We start from the raw sequence: 13,989 nt of genomic DNA, 5'->3' as shown, positions 1-13,989 counted from the left end.
AAGTGGGTGTTGGGACGCAGTGGGTGGAATGGTGCCTTTGCTTCTTACTCAGCTTCCTGCCAGTGTGCACAGTGGGAGGCACCGGCTGATGGCCCTAGCACCTGGGTTCCTGCCACCAACCCAAGAGGCACAGATGGGGTTTCTGGCTCCTGAGTTTAGTCTGACTCAGCCATGGCAGTTGTGGGCATTTGGAGAGCGAACCAACAAGTGGAAAATCCACCTCCCTTTTTTGTCTCTGTCTTTTTGCACATACACTTGAACTTAACCAAAAGGCCAAGAAGTGATCGTCTCTGTCTTTTTGAAATAAATAAAAAATAAATACATGAACTAAAAAAAAAAAAACTATGGCCTGATAACTAGCCACAGGATTTGTCAGGTATCATGGTTAAACTCATACCTCCACGATGCAAGATTTTTCGTTTTAAAACATAAAATGCATGCACATTTTCTTTTCTCAGATTCTCAGAGACCTCAGGAATAGCAAAGAGTTGTTCTCTCATTCTTAAAAATAGATTTTTTCTTGCATCAGCGTCTGAAATATACGGTATTTGTTTTTTGTGCAATGGGGAAAAATTGTCAGTTTTAAAGTTTTCTTTTATTTAACCAACCGCACAAATCTCTCTCAAGGTTACCCTCATTTTAGCCAGTTCCCTTCATTTCTATAATTATGTACACTTTAGCATGAGTTATCCTGTTCATGTGCTAATTTTCTCAAATGCAGAAACAAAATATGTGAGATAATTATATTCTAGAATGAACCTTATGCCTTCTAATAATCCGGATTTAACATTTTGGTTTTTCTTATGTAATTTCTTCTTTCACCAAGGCATACACAAAAAGAAGTGCTAAGAGATTTCTACTTATTTCAACTTTCTAAAAATATCGTGCATACATTCATCTTGGCTAATCTTTCCATATGTGGTTTCAAATAGATTATAACATTTCACTAGCAGAGAATTTCTTTATGAGTTTTTACTGAGATATCAAGTTCACATGGGACCCGGAATGCTTGCATTTATTTCTTTTCAAGGTGATGTATTATAAAACTTAGCCTGTCTCAAAAGATAATTTGATGGAATTCAAGCAAAATAACCAATAATTAGAAAACCAAGGTGCATGGTATCTGCTGGGATTTCAAAGAGCCTTTCGAAACTATGTATTGATTCTAACACAAAACTCATAAAATGAATTTTCTCCCCACCATTATTCTCTTGAAATACCAACAGATAGGGGAAAACATCTGAACATCTGAACAGGAAGCCACATTGAAATAAGTTTTGCCAAGTCTGAACCATTCAGGACTGCAACTAATTCTCGAGACCACTGCTGTGCTGTGTCGTTCACACAGAGCTGCCCTTTAGGGCGCTGCCCAACCCCGTGTAGACACCCTGTTGCTTCTCACATTTTGTTGTAACCTGAAGAGATAAACGGTGCCAGCTGGCTCCTGCTGCACTTCAGGCAAGATGATAGTCAGCTCTTCAAAGACTTGGTACACACCTTAGAAAACTTGCCAGGAAGAGTAAAGAGAAATGGGATTTTTGTATGCAGCTGGGAAGGGAGAAAGTATAGAGGAAAAAAAAAAAAACACCACCTGAATCAAGTTGCTGTGGCAACATTCTCTGGCGATCCAAGAGGTAGATAAATAGTGATGTTAGTAATGCTTATAAATCATTAAGGAAGACTATGGAGCCGAACCAAAGTTCAAAATACAAATATGAAAAACTAAATAGCTAACGTAGTCTTGGAAAATATTTTACATCAATTTATTTGGTTAAATCATTCTCATTTTCTCTGTTGGACAGATCATTTGAAAAAGGAAGGTGGCAGAGTGTCATAATTGCAGCAAATCTTTAAATTGCCTTTTTTTAAAATAGGAAAATCTACATTGAAATAAATGGGGCTATGTGCAATTGAATATCAACAAATAAATAAATGACTTTTTTTGAATGTTTGGTACTTGCCAAGCACTCTACTAAGGGACTCACATGGAGGAAGTAATTCCATTCTCACAAAGAACCACTGTAGTGGCTAAATATCATTATCCCCATCTCACCAATAAAATTAAAAAAAAAAAATGAAGCAGTGAGTATTGTTCCTTTTCTAAGTAGCACAGACAATAAGGGATAGTGCTGGAATTTGAGCCCCTGTAAATTCTCCTCTGTAAAAAAGTACTCTTATCACTTCTTAGTGCCTCAAGACTGTGTTTGATGTCAAGGTGAAATCTCTCTTGAAGTATTCCATAATTTCTTATATTTAACATAGTCCATGTTTTTAATGATTCATATGCTTTAAGTTCTTTTTACTTAAATGCTTGCATTCTTCATGATTATTTTTAGCACCCTGAGTTCATTCCTTCTGTGTTGAAATCACAAAAGTGGAAAACCCTGTTGCAAATTCCACAGCAAACTCAGAATCAATGGAGTATATGGTTTGAATGATTACAGCATGGGTTGGTCATCAGTACCACCAAAGACCTCCGTCGTTTTTGCACTCACATGCTGTTTGGTAATTTTCAAAATGAATATTGAAAAGGTAAAATGAACTTTTTTTGTAATTATAAAATTATCCCATGATTATTGCAGAGATATAACTTGAAAAGTCAGACACTAATGACATTCAGTCTGTTTCCAAAAAGAAAATTCTTTCAGAACTCATGGATAATTGGACAAGAAGTGAGACCAATGTTATTGTAAGGAAACATGTAAAAGACAGGGAGACAAGAGTAGAACAGATGGACTTGACAGTTTCAGCAGGGTCTATCTCACACACAGTGTAGCTTGGGGGGATATGTTCTACTCTATAGTATCTCCCAATTTCCATCATATACAATATTCTCGCCATGGTCAATATCAGGTTATCAACATGTCACTAGTATAGAGTTGGTATTAACGCACAGACTCACTCCAGGAATGTGGTACAAGCCAGATATAGAACATAACTTGTATTAGTCTCTTGGGTATTTCCAACAGTCATGTATTCTTCCCTCCAAAGTGTTGTTTTCATGTCTTTTATAGGAAGTTATTTTCCTCTCTCCTTGCCAGGTACATTGCATTAGCTACCCATGTGGCTCCCCGGTATAGGCCTCGCCTTTCTGCTCTTTGTACCTTACAAAGCAACAATACAAATCTGAATGCACTAATTTTATTGTTTGAGTAGATGCAAAGTGGATTCTGCCCCAGCAATGTCCCATAATGATATTCATATCCGAATCAACAGAAGGAGTGACTATTACCTTGTTTGACAAAAATGACTTTGCAAATGTGGTTAATTAAGGAGCTCCAGACATGGACCTTGTCTCAGATATCTGCAGAGACCAGATGTATGCCCAGTGGATCTCACCGGAGCGTTGCGGATCAGAGCACACATAGAAGCAACAGTTGGTGGGATGCCCTTTTGAGGTGGGAGAAGAGCACCAGCCCAGGAAGACAGGTGGACAGAAGAACTCCACAAAGTTTAAGAGACAGACCGAAGAAACAAGATCTGCCACACAGTGACCTCAGCTTGATGAAATGGACTTCAGACTTCTGATCTCCAGAATAAGATAAACCGATGTTGTCTAAGCCACTAAAAATATATCAAGAGGAAATTAACTGTGTGCCTTCAAAATCCCCTCAAATAGCCTCTGTCCTCCATGAGATCACCCCCTCTGCCTGGTCTCACATACTAGCCTATTGCATGCGCTCTCTTATTGCTTCTAATTCACCGTGAGTTTTTTTCATCCACACTTTCTTTTCCATGTCTTAGCTACCAAGGGGCCCTTTCCTATGCTGTTTTTCCTGGTGTGTACTTTCCTCCGAATTTTTTTTTCTAGTTGATTGTTAATCACATGTTAAGTCAAGAATCATTCCCCCAGAAAGATCGTCTCTAATTAAGAAGATCAAATTCCCCTATGAATGCAACAGAAACATGTAGAAGAATCTGTCCTTCACATTCTATAAGCAACTGGCATTTTCTATTAGCTCATTCTTGTTCTTCCTTTCTCACTCTCCTACTCCACTTTTTCTTTTCTTTTTTTTTCTTTTTTTTTTTTTTTTGCTTATATTTACTCAGTGAGAGAATTTTTGTTTCCAATATTGATTTCCTTTTCTTTATTTGAGAGTAGTGGGCAGCTAACGTAATTAAAGGTAGTGATGAGAAAGAGCACAAGTAGAGGCAAGACAGGGACAAGGGGATGGTGACGATGAAAAAGAGCCACATGCTGACTTCTGACTGTTGGAGACATTTGCTATTTAATATTGTTTCAGCAGCGTTATGTCTGAGAAATAAATAGAAATGCCTGAGAAATTCATAAAATGCGACACCTATGTATAGAGAAAGAAATCTGCTAGCATGTGTTCTAAGACCCTTGTTTATTTTAATGGCAACTCCTCTAGCTTTGGTGGAAAGGCAGTCAAGGCAATGTATGAAAGAACTCCTTGCCCAGAACATTATCTCGGAAAGGAGCCTCAGGAAGACAAAGCAAAGAGAAGGCATGAGGTTCAGCGTCCAGATGGACATGGGAGTTCCATTGTTATGGTCTGGATATGGCTTGTATAAGAGTTCATGTGCTGGAAGCTTGGTAGCTTGCATGATGGAGTTGAAATGGTGCTGGTTAAAGTGGTGGAGCTTAGAGGAAGGTAGCACACACTTTCAGACATTCATTCATTGATGTGGAGTAATAGTGAACTCACTGGTCATATGCAAAAACAATATGAACCTACAGAAGGCATAGAGACTACATTTGTTGCTCACATCAGAGAAGTCAAATTAAGATGACCTTCAAAATATTTCCATAACAGTTTTTAAGATCAAATGCAGTCTAGAAACCTAATTCTTTCTTTCTTCATAGTCCCTCTCCTTACAAATTGTGTCTGGCAACGCTAATGGTGTATCATCTTTGGAGGATCTCCCTTCACCAGCATTATCACTATCTTCATCCACCTTTGGACCAGTGGGAACATGTGTTCCGCCCACTGGGTTCAGTTAAGAGTTGGAGAGGGACAATAAGGATGCGATTAAAGCCTATTTGTAAAGGCGAAGCGAGCTAAGAGAAGGTAATTAGGAGACTTAAGAAGCAGCTGGGCTCTGACCCTGAAGCAAACTTGGACTAAAATAACTCTGTAGTAACTATTTAAATTTAAATTAATTAAACTTGAAGAGAATTCAATAGCCAGTTCTCAAGCTGCTCCAATCTCATTTCAACAGCTGGTACCTACTGCAGCAAATGATACCTCAAGTGCTTGAGTCCCTGCCATCCAAGTGGGAGAACTGGATGGATCCCTAGTTCTTGGCTTGGACCTGACTCAGTCTGCCCACTGTCAGGCATCTGAGAAATGAACTGATACATGGAAGATAATTCTTTCTCTTTATGCTGTTCTGCTCTTGAAATAAATAAAAATATTGAAACATTATTATTTGTTGTATCTATTTGGGAGAGAACTATTGCATATTGACTTCCCAAATATCTGGGATCCAGGAATTCAATACAAGGGTCCCAAATCCTAACTGGAAAGAAAAAAGGGCTGAGTCTGATAATGATGCAGACACTACCACAGCACTACAATCTGACTCTCATGGTTCTGTGAACGCCTTCTCCATTTATATTATAGATTACACATTTTATGTATACAATAAAAACATGATTGTACTTAGCTCCAGATGAATACATTGTTATCTATTAGAAAATTTTTCCTGGCTTAGAAGTTCTCATGTTTCTTCTGATTTTAGAAGAAACTAAAACATTTCATGGCACCCCGATTTATAGCCAGTTCTTAGCACTGTGCTTACACGTGATAAGTTGAGCTTGCCTAACTTAACCTTACGCTGCATCTTTAAAGAAGAGCGTTCTTTAAAGGGCTGCTCTTCAGACTTCCCGAACATGCACATCACCTGGGGATTTTGCATAGCTGTCAAACTCGAGTTTGGGACTGTACGTTGTATTCCAAGGTATTAAATATCTAAAAACTCTCAGGCAATATTGCTAGTGTAGATCCCGTGGTTAAATATCAAGGTTCTAGAACACAGCATTTAAGACGTGCTGTGTCCTCTGAGGATTCTCTCGTTGCCCACGGGGGCCCCAGTGGGGCCTACGGAGGGGAGATCACAAGGGATGTCGCCTCAAATATGATGCAGTCCTTCTCATGAGACCCCAGTTTGTTCTCACAAGACTAAGTTGTTTTGGAAAAGAAAGACTGGCTCCTCCCCAGTTCCTGGCTCCGGTCCTGTGATCCCTCCTGCGTATGCTCCCACTGGGATGCCATCTGCCGGGAGGCCTTCACCACAGCCAGCACCATTCTGTTTTGACTTTCAGCCCCTGAAACTGTGAACTAAGTAAACGTCATTTCTTTATAAAGTCTCCAGCCTTGGGTGTAGTAACGGGAAGTAGATTAATACAGATGTTCCACATACTTGAAGGCTATCAAAGCTGAGTACACAAATTGTGCGTGTGTGTGTGTGTGTGTGCTCATATGCGCAGGAAATAGAGCACCATAACCTTAGCTAGACTTAAATATAGCACAGATTCTTCATCACTCAGTGTATTTTTTGGTCTTCTTACTGAACTGCTGCCACAGATCTCTTTCTTGCTTCTGATGGATACTCAGGCTTCTACTTAAGTGACCCATACATGTGCTTAAAGGTGCTCTCTTGATGGAAGTTTAGTCACACTAAACCTTAAGTTTTCTTTTTATGGCAAGGTGAGCATGGTGGCCCTTGTGTGCGTGGATGTGTGTGTGTGCGTGGTGGCAGCAGGGAGTGGGGCATTTGTGAGTGAATACAAGCAGTGTCGTCTGTGAACTCTGCTGCGTCCAAGCTGATGTTCTTGATGAACGGCCCTTGTCGACAGCCCTGGTGACTTCTCCTGCTCGTTTCCCACATTTGTCTCACAGACGCGCTGCCCTGATGAAGTCTGTTTCATCTGGTGACTCATTCATTTAACTGCAACCTCTGTTCTTGTTTGAGCGTTTAAAGTGAACCGGAACGTACAGGGCAAGTGCATTGTATCTACTTGGCATATAAACATACCCAGGGCATGCGTGCTTTCAACTGTTCATGGTCTATGTTTTCATTAGGAACTGGGGTCTAACCACCCAGACATCACAGCCTCAGATTTGGAAGAACATCTTACAACACGACCTGGCATCAAAAGGTTGCTCTAGCTTCAGATTAGGTCAGCTATCTTCCTGGGCTGCTAATTGCCACTGTGCTAAACATCTCACAATGATGAGATGTTAAATTTTTTTTCTCCTATGGATCATTAAATCCATCACAAATAATGAAGCTCAAGGGCCTCAAGCTTTGTAAAATGTCAAGGAATTGTGATCACTCTACATTGCATAAACTTTTAACCATTTTAAAGTCAGGGTTGGTCCTGCTAGAGGAAAAAAAAATCAAAAACTTCTGAGGAGTCTGATAGCACACTTTGGCTGCAGGACATGTGTGAACACAACGAACACACTCTCCTTCCAGCTTAAAGTGCATCTGGCTGAGAACTTCTGCTGCAGCCTCTCCAACTTATCACTGAAATACCTATGAAGAAAAGATGAAAATTCACACCTCCGCAAAGTGAAGGCTGACAGCAAACCTACTGCTTAGGTCTGGAGATTCTAATGGCACCCAGTTGCAGGTGCTACATTAAAAAAAAAATGCATGTGTAAATCCACAGCCCCTGTTTTATGAAATAAAAAATCAAGCAGGGTGGGGAACCATTTTATCTTTCCTCTCTGTTCACTCTCTGTGAAAAAAAAAAACAACCACACAATACCAGAGAGGAAAGAGTGATTATGCACAAAGGAACGTGGGCATTGCGTTGGAGCATTAGGAGCTATGGAATTATATCAGCGAGCATGTCGTCCCCAATTACCAGGTATTACAGTTCGGGAATTCATACATTTCCTTGCATTTTTTGTCAATCTAGGAAGGGGGGTGTTGTAGAAAGAGAAACAAAAGTGAGAGAAAAATTCTCTAATTAAAAGTAACTTACACCCTCATGGGAATAATATGAATAAAAAAGTTAACAAACATTATGTTCAGAAAATAAGTTACTTCAAATGAAATAAAACGACAAAATAAAATAAAGCAATGCAACACAGACCGATACAGGACGGAATGCATCAAATTGGCTGATCACAGAAGAATTGACATGGTATGTGATGCGATCTTTAATGAACAGGTGAAGAAAGCCACAGAGAATTTATAAGAAACCCAGAAAAGGCGTAAAGACAATGACTGCACAGATGGAAAGGAAGACTGGTTAGACCACACTCATGCAATGATAACAAAAAATTAAAGTCAAAGGACATAGAACCAACTATAAGATGGCCATACTCGCTGTGCCATGATTCACAGAAACGTGGCTACTGTCTAAGCTTCAGGACTTGCCACGTCAGAAAGAGTGCAGAACTCAGACGAAACAGACTCCTTAGGGTTCCATTCGAGTGCCTGGGTGTGACTGTGACTGAACCATGGCTCATCTTGAGATTTCCCAGTTACAGCAGTCTATACACTTTGGTTTTTGCTACATTTTGTTTTGGAATAACCCCTGGCATTTCCTATGTAAAATGAATGCAGAAGCACAAATATTTTGATTTGTGCATTAGATAATCAGGAAACCATATAAACGAATCATTCGTTTCATAGGCTAATATTCAATTCCAATAGGCATATGTCTTCCAGGTGAGTACAACAAATAGATAGAATATATTCTAACTAAAAACATTAAACCTTTAATTCTCTACATTAGAGAATCAAAAGACTCAATCAAGAGACTTTTGGAACCCATGAGAAAATTTAGCAGGGCAACAGGATATAAAATGAATGTACAGAAATCAATGTTGCTAGTAAACTCAAATAACTCCATGGCTGAGAAAGGACTTGTAAGTACAGCTGCCAATAGTGGTGAGGAATATTAAATATCTTGGAATTAAGCTAACCAAACATATGGAAAACCTCTATGATGAAAACTACAAAATATTAAAAAAAAATAGAAGAAATAGAAGAAGACATTAAAAGATGGAGAACCCCACCATGTTCCCAGATTGACAAGATCAACACCATCAAAATGTCCATATTACCAAAAGTAATAATATACAGATTCAACACAACCCCAATCAACATCCTAAGTGCATTCTTTTCAGAAATAGGAAAGATAATACAAAAGTTCATCTTGAAACAGAAGAAACCACAAATAGCCAAAGCTCTCCTAAGAAATAAAAATAAAAGCTAGAGGAATCACATTTCCAGACCTCAAGACATACTTGCAGCGCAGTGGTCGTCAAAACACTCAGGTACTGCTACAGAAACAGAGATCAATGGTACAGAATAGAAGTCCAAGAAGCGAGCCCACACATGTATAGCTAACTCATCTTTAATAAGAGAACTGAAATAATCCGGGGGAAAAGTCTGGCCTATTCAACAAATGATATTTGAACAAGGGATAGCAGCCTGCAGAGGTAAGAAGTGACAGGGGGTGACCCACACCTGTCACCTTAAACAACAGTTTTTATTACAACAAGCTTTAAATGGATCAAGGACCTAAATCTGCACCTCGAAACCATCAAACTCTCAGAGAAAACATAGGAAGGACTCTCCAAGATAAAGGCATTGGTAAAGACATCTTAGAAAAGCCACCAAAAGCACAGGCAGTCAAAGCCAAAATAAACAAATGGGACTACATCAAACTAAGAAGCTTCCACACAGCAAAGGAAATGGTTCACAGAGTGAGGAATCAACCAACAGACTGGGGAAAAAATCCTTGTACACTACACAACCAATAGGGGACTAACATCCAGATTTACAAAGAGCTTCAGAAACTCAACAACAGCAAAACAAACAACCCTGTGAAGATATGGACAAGGAAAATAAATAGACTTTTTCCAAAGGAACAGGTTCATATGGCTAATAGACATATGGAAAAATGTTCAGGCTCCCTAGGTGTCAGGGAAATACAAATGAAATCCACATGAGGTTGCACCTAACTCCAGTGCGATTGCCTACAGTCAGATCTCTATTAGCAACACCTGCTGCCTGGACATAGGGAAGAAAGGTACGCTCACTCACTACTGGTGGGAGTGTAGCTAGTATAACCATTATGGAAATCAGTATGGAGAGTGCTAAGAGAACTGAAAATTGATCTGCCGTATGACCCAGTAATTCCACTTCTGAGAATATATCCAAAGGAAATCAAATCTGCATTTGAGAAAGGGATCTGTATTGCCATATTTACAGTAGTACAATCTAAAATAGCAAAGACATGGAAATAGACCAGGTACCTGTTGAAAGAGGAGTGGATTAAAAAACCTGGCAATTTATTCCATGGAATACTATTCGGCTGTGAAAAAAGAATGAAATTCTACCATGTGCAACAAAATGGTTCCAATTAGAAACCATTATGCTCAGTGAAATTAGCCAATCCCAAAAGAACAAATATCGTATGTTCTCTCTGGTACAAAGCAATCTTCATCCAAATACATGATCAGTAAATACATAGGTAAACATGTATATACATATAGTCATCTAGAAGAACTGCGTAATAGAGACTAGCATATAGAGTGGTGAAGATACAATGCAGTTTGTATCTCTAAATGGGTCTACATCAAGTAAAAAAAAATAACCAGTAATCAAAAAATATTTCTACCGAATCTTAGAACTCGACTTCTACACTGGTGAATCATACCTAATAATTATAAAGAGATGAATACTAATCTTTGTCAAAGTCTTCCAAAAATGTAAGTGCAGATAATAATTTCTCACTCATGATTTTTTTTTTACTTGATGTGCACCCATTTAGATTCTCTATTTTTTCTAGAGTCAATTTTGGTAGTTGGGGTGTTTGACGAATTCATTCATTTCATCAAGATTATACCTTTAGAAATGCAATCACTAATACTACTACAGTTCTTTAATTTCTGTAAGGTATTATTAGTTTTAGTTGTCCCTCTTTTTTGATTGATCTAGCTAAGGATTTTTTTTTTAAAGATTTATTTTTATTATTTTTTCATTGGAAAGGCAGATATACAGAGAGGAGAGACAGAGAGGAAGATCTTCTATCCGATGATTCACTCCCCAAGTGAGCGCAACGGGCCGATACTATGCCAGTCTGAAGCCAGGAGCCTCTTCCGGGTCTCCCACGCGGGTGCAGGTTCCCAAAGCTTTGGGCCGTCCTCTGCTGCTTTCCCAGGCCACAGGCAGGGAGCTGGAAGGGAAGCGGGGCTGCCGGGATTAAAACCGGCGCCCATATGGGATCCCGGGCGGCAAGGTGAGGACCTTTAACCACTTGCGCCACCGCGCCGGGCCCGAGCTAAGGATTTTATAAATGCTATTGATCATCCCAAAAGAATCAACTTCTAGGGGTAGGTGTTGCAGCTCAGCGCGTAAAGCCTCTGCATCCAGCACCCAAATACTACGTGGATGGCCATTCATGCCTAGCTGCCCCACTTCCAAGACCAGCTTCCTCTTAAGGACCTGGAAGAGCACTGAAGCAAATGATGGCTCCACTGCCACTCTTATCGCAGACCCTGTGAAAGCTCCTGGCTCCTGCATTCCAGCCGTCGTGGGAGTGAACATTTGTTCCTTCTCCCTACTCACTCAAGTTCTACTTATTCTAGTTGCTTAAAAATGAAAGCCCAGTATGTCAGTATGAGATTTCCAGCTGCTTTAATGTAGCTATTGGCATCTACACATTTTCCTTTGTGTGTTGCCTTTAGCTGAATCTCATACAATTAAGAAGGCAACTCCCATAACAATAATGTCAAAAATATTAACATATGTTAGATTAAGTCTAATCAAGGTCCATTACGTATGCACTAAAAATCACACATCTTTTTTCTATAGTAATGGAAAACGAATTTGAATGGCATAGTGGGTTAATCTACTGCTCAGGTCACCAGCATCCCATATTTGACTGCCAGTTCAAAATCCAGCTCCTCTGTTTTAAATCCTGCTTCCTGCTAACATGCCTAGTAAAGCAGCGTGTGAAAGACCAAATACTTGGTTACCTGCCACACATGTGGAGGCCCAGATGGAGCTACTGCTTCTATGCGTTGGCCAAGTACCAGCTCTTATAATCATTTGTGAAGTGAACTAGCAGATCGAAGATCTCTCTCTCCCTCCATTTTTCTGTCATTTTCCTTTTTAATAATAACAAAGTAAGTCATAAATACAGCAAAGCATTACATTCGCCGAGTACAAGATCAATATTATGGAGGTGATTACTTTATAAACTGCTGTACAGGTTCAATCAACATTGTCTATCAAAATTAGAAATGCTTTCTTTTTTTCAGAAATACATAATTTGATTTTAAAGCTGAGAATTGTGGAAAACCCTGCATAGCCAGAATGGTTTTTTTTTTTAAGATTTATTTATTTTACTTGAAAGAGTTATTCAGACAAAGAGGGAGATTTTCCATTCAGTGGTTTACTCCCCAACTGGCTGCAATGGCCAGAGTAAGCCGGTTTGAAGCTGGAATCCAGGAGCTTCTTCTGGGTTTTCCATATGGATTCAGGGTCCCAAGGCCTTGGACCATCCTCAACTGCTTTACCAGGCCATTACCAGGGAGCTGGATTAGAAGTTGAGCGTGTTTGTGCTTCAAAGGACGCTATTAATAAAAGACAGCTCACAGAATTGGAGAAAATATTTTGGTTAATTGTATCCTTGATAAACATCCAACTGTCATAACATGTCAAGAAGTCTTAAAACACACAGCAAAAGATAACTAATGAGCAAGGAATTGAATAGCATTTTATGAAAGAATTTGTATCAATTACTGGTAAGCACACAACAAAAAGATCTTGAACATTAGTTGTAATTAGTGAAATGTTAAGCAAGGTCACAATTTATTTGTTATTGCTTAGAGTTGCCATAACAAACTAAAATAAAAGAAGAAGAAAATTACCAACTGGAAATTAGCAAATATTGGTGAAGACATGGAAAAAATACATTACTGAGGGAATATAAAATGCTATATTCATTGTGAAAAACATTTTGGCCTTTCCTCAAAAAAAAAGCAGAGTTTCTGTGTGACCCAGCAGTTCCGCGCCTAGGTGTATACCCAGGAGAACTGCAAACATGTGCTCACAGTGCTGCAGCACCTTCATGCATAATAGCCAACAATGATCAGATAGGCAGATTATAGAAACCATTGCACAGAATGTTCTTCAGCCTTAAATCTGGGATACTGATGTATGCTACCACATAGATGAACCCTGGGAACATTATGCTAAGTGAGAGAAGCTAGTTCCAGGTAGTCAGCTATTGTTTGTTTCCACCATGCATGGAATCCAGAATAGATAAATCCACAAGGAAACTAGATTGCTGGTTGACAGCGTTTCACCTGAGTGGCAAATACGGAGAGATGGCCTAGCGGGCATTAGGTTTCTATTTGTTGTGATGAAAAATATTCTGGGGTTACAGAGAGATGATGTTTCTACTACATTGTGATTATAACGTTAAAAGCTTCAGAATAGTTAGTACACCTTAACATGGTCAAGAATTGTTGCGCTACGTTATACTGAATGCAACAAAACAAAGAAAAAAATTAATAAAACTAAACCAAAAACAGTGCTTCTATTTAAAAATAAACAAAAAAGGCTGTATTTCATTCAAAAATGGTAAAAACAAAAACAAAACAAAAGTCACAGAAACAATCCTAAAAGGAAATGAACGGGAAGTATTCAGGCACAACTTCTTTCCAAACGTGGGGCAGTTGAGGAAACAGTGTGAACTCTTCTTCAATTGTGACATCGCTGGGCTCTTTCTCTTCTCATTGCCGCAGTCATAAAACCTGAAGAGCCTTTCTCTAATACTAAAGTTAATACTGAGTGAATGTCGAGGGGAACATAAACATTCCAAAATCGGAGCCCCACAAAGGTCTCCTCCACTTAAAACCTCAGACACTTGAGAACAGAAGGACCATAATCCAGACAGACACATTTGAGATTATTCTATGGCAGTCAAATATGAGGAGTGTTCTACAAGTTCGTGCGGACTGTGTCTTATGAAGAAACAACACACAG

Source organism: Ochotona curzoniae, unplaced genomic scaffold (genome assembly GCF_017591425.1).
Source record: "Ochotona curzoniae isolate NIBS_2020 unplaced genomic scaffold, NIBS_Ocur_1.0 contig_50, whole genome shotgun sequence".
NCBI classification, from domain to species: domain Eukaryota; kingdom Metazoa; phylum Chordata; class Mammalia; order Lagomorpha; family Ochotonidae; genus Ochotona; species Ochotona curzoniae.
This window is presented reverse-complemented; position numbering follows the sequence as displayed.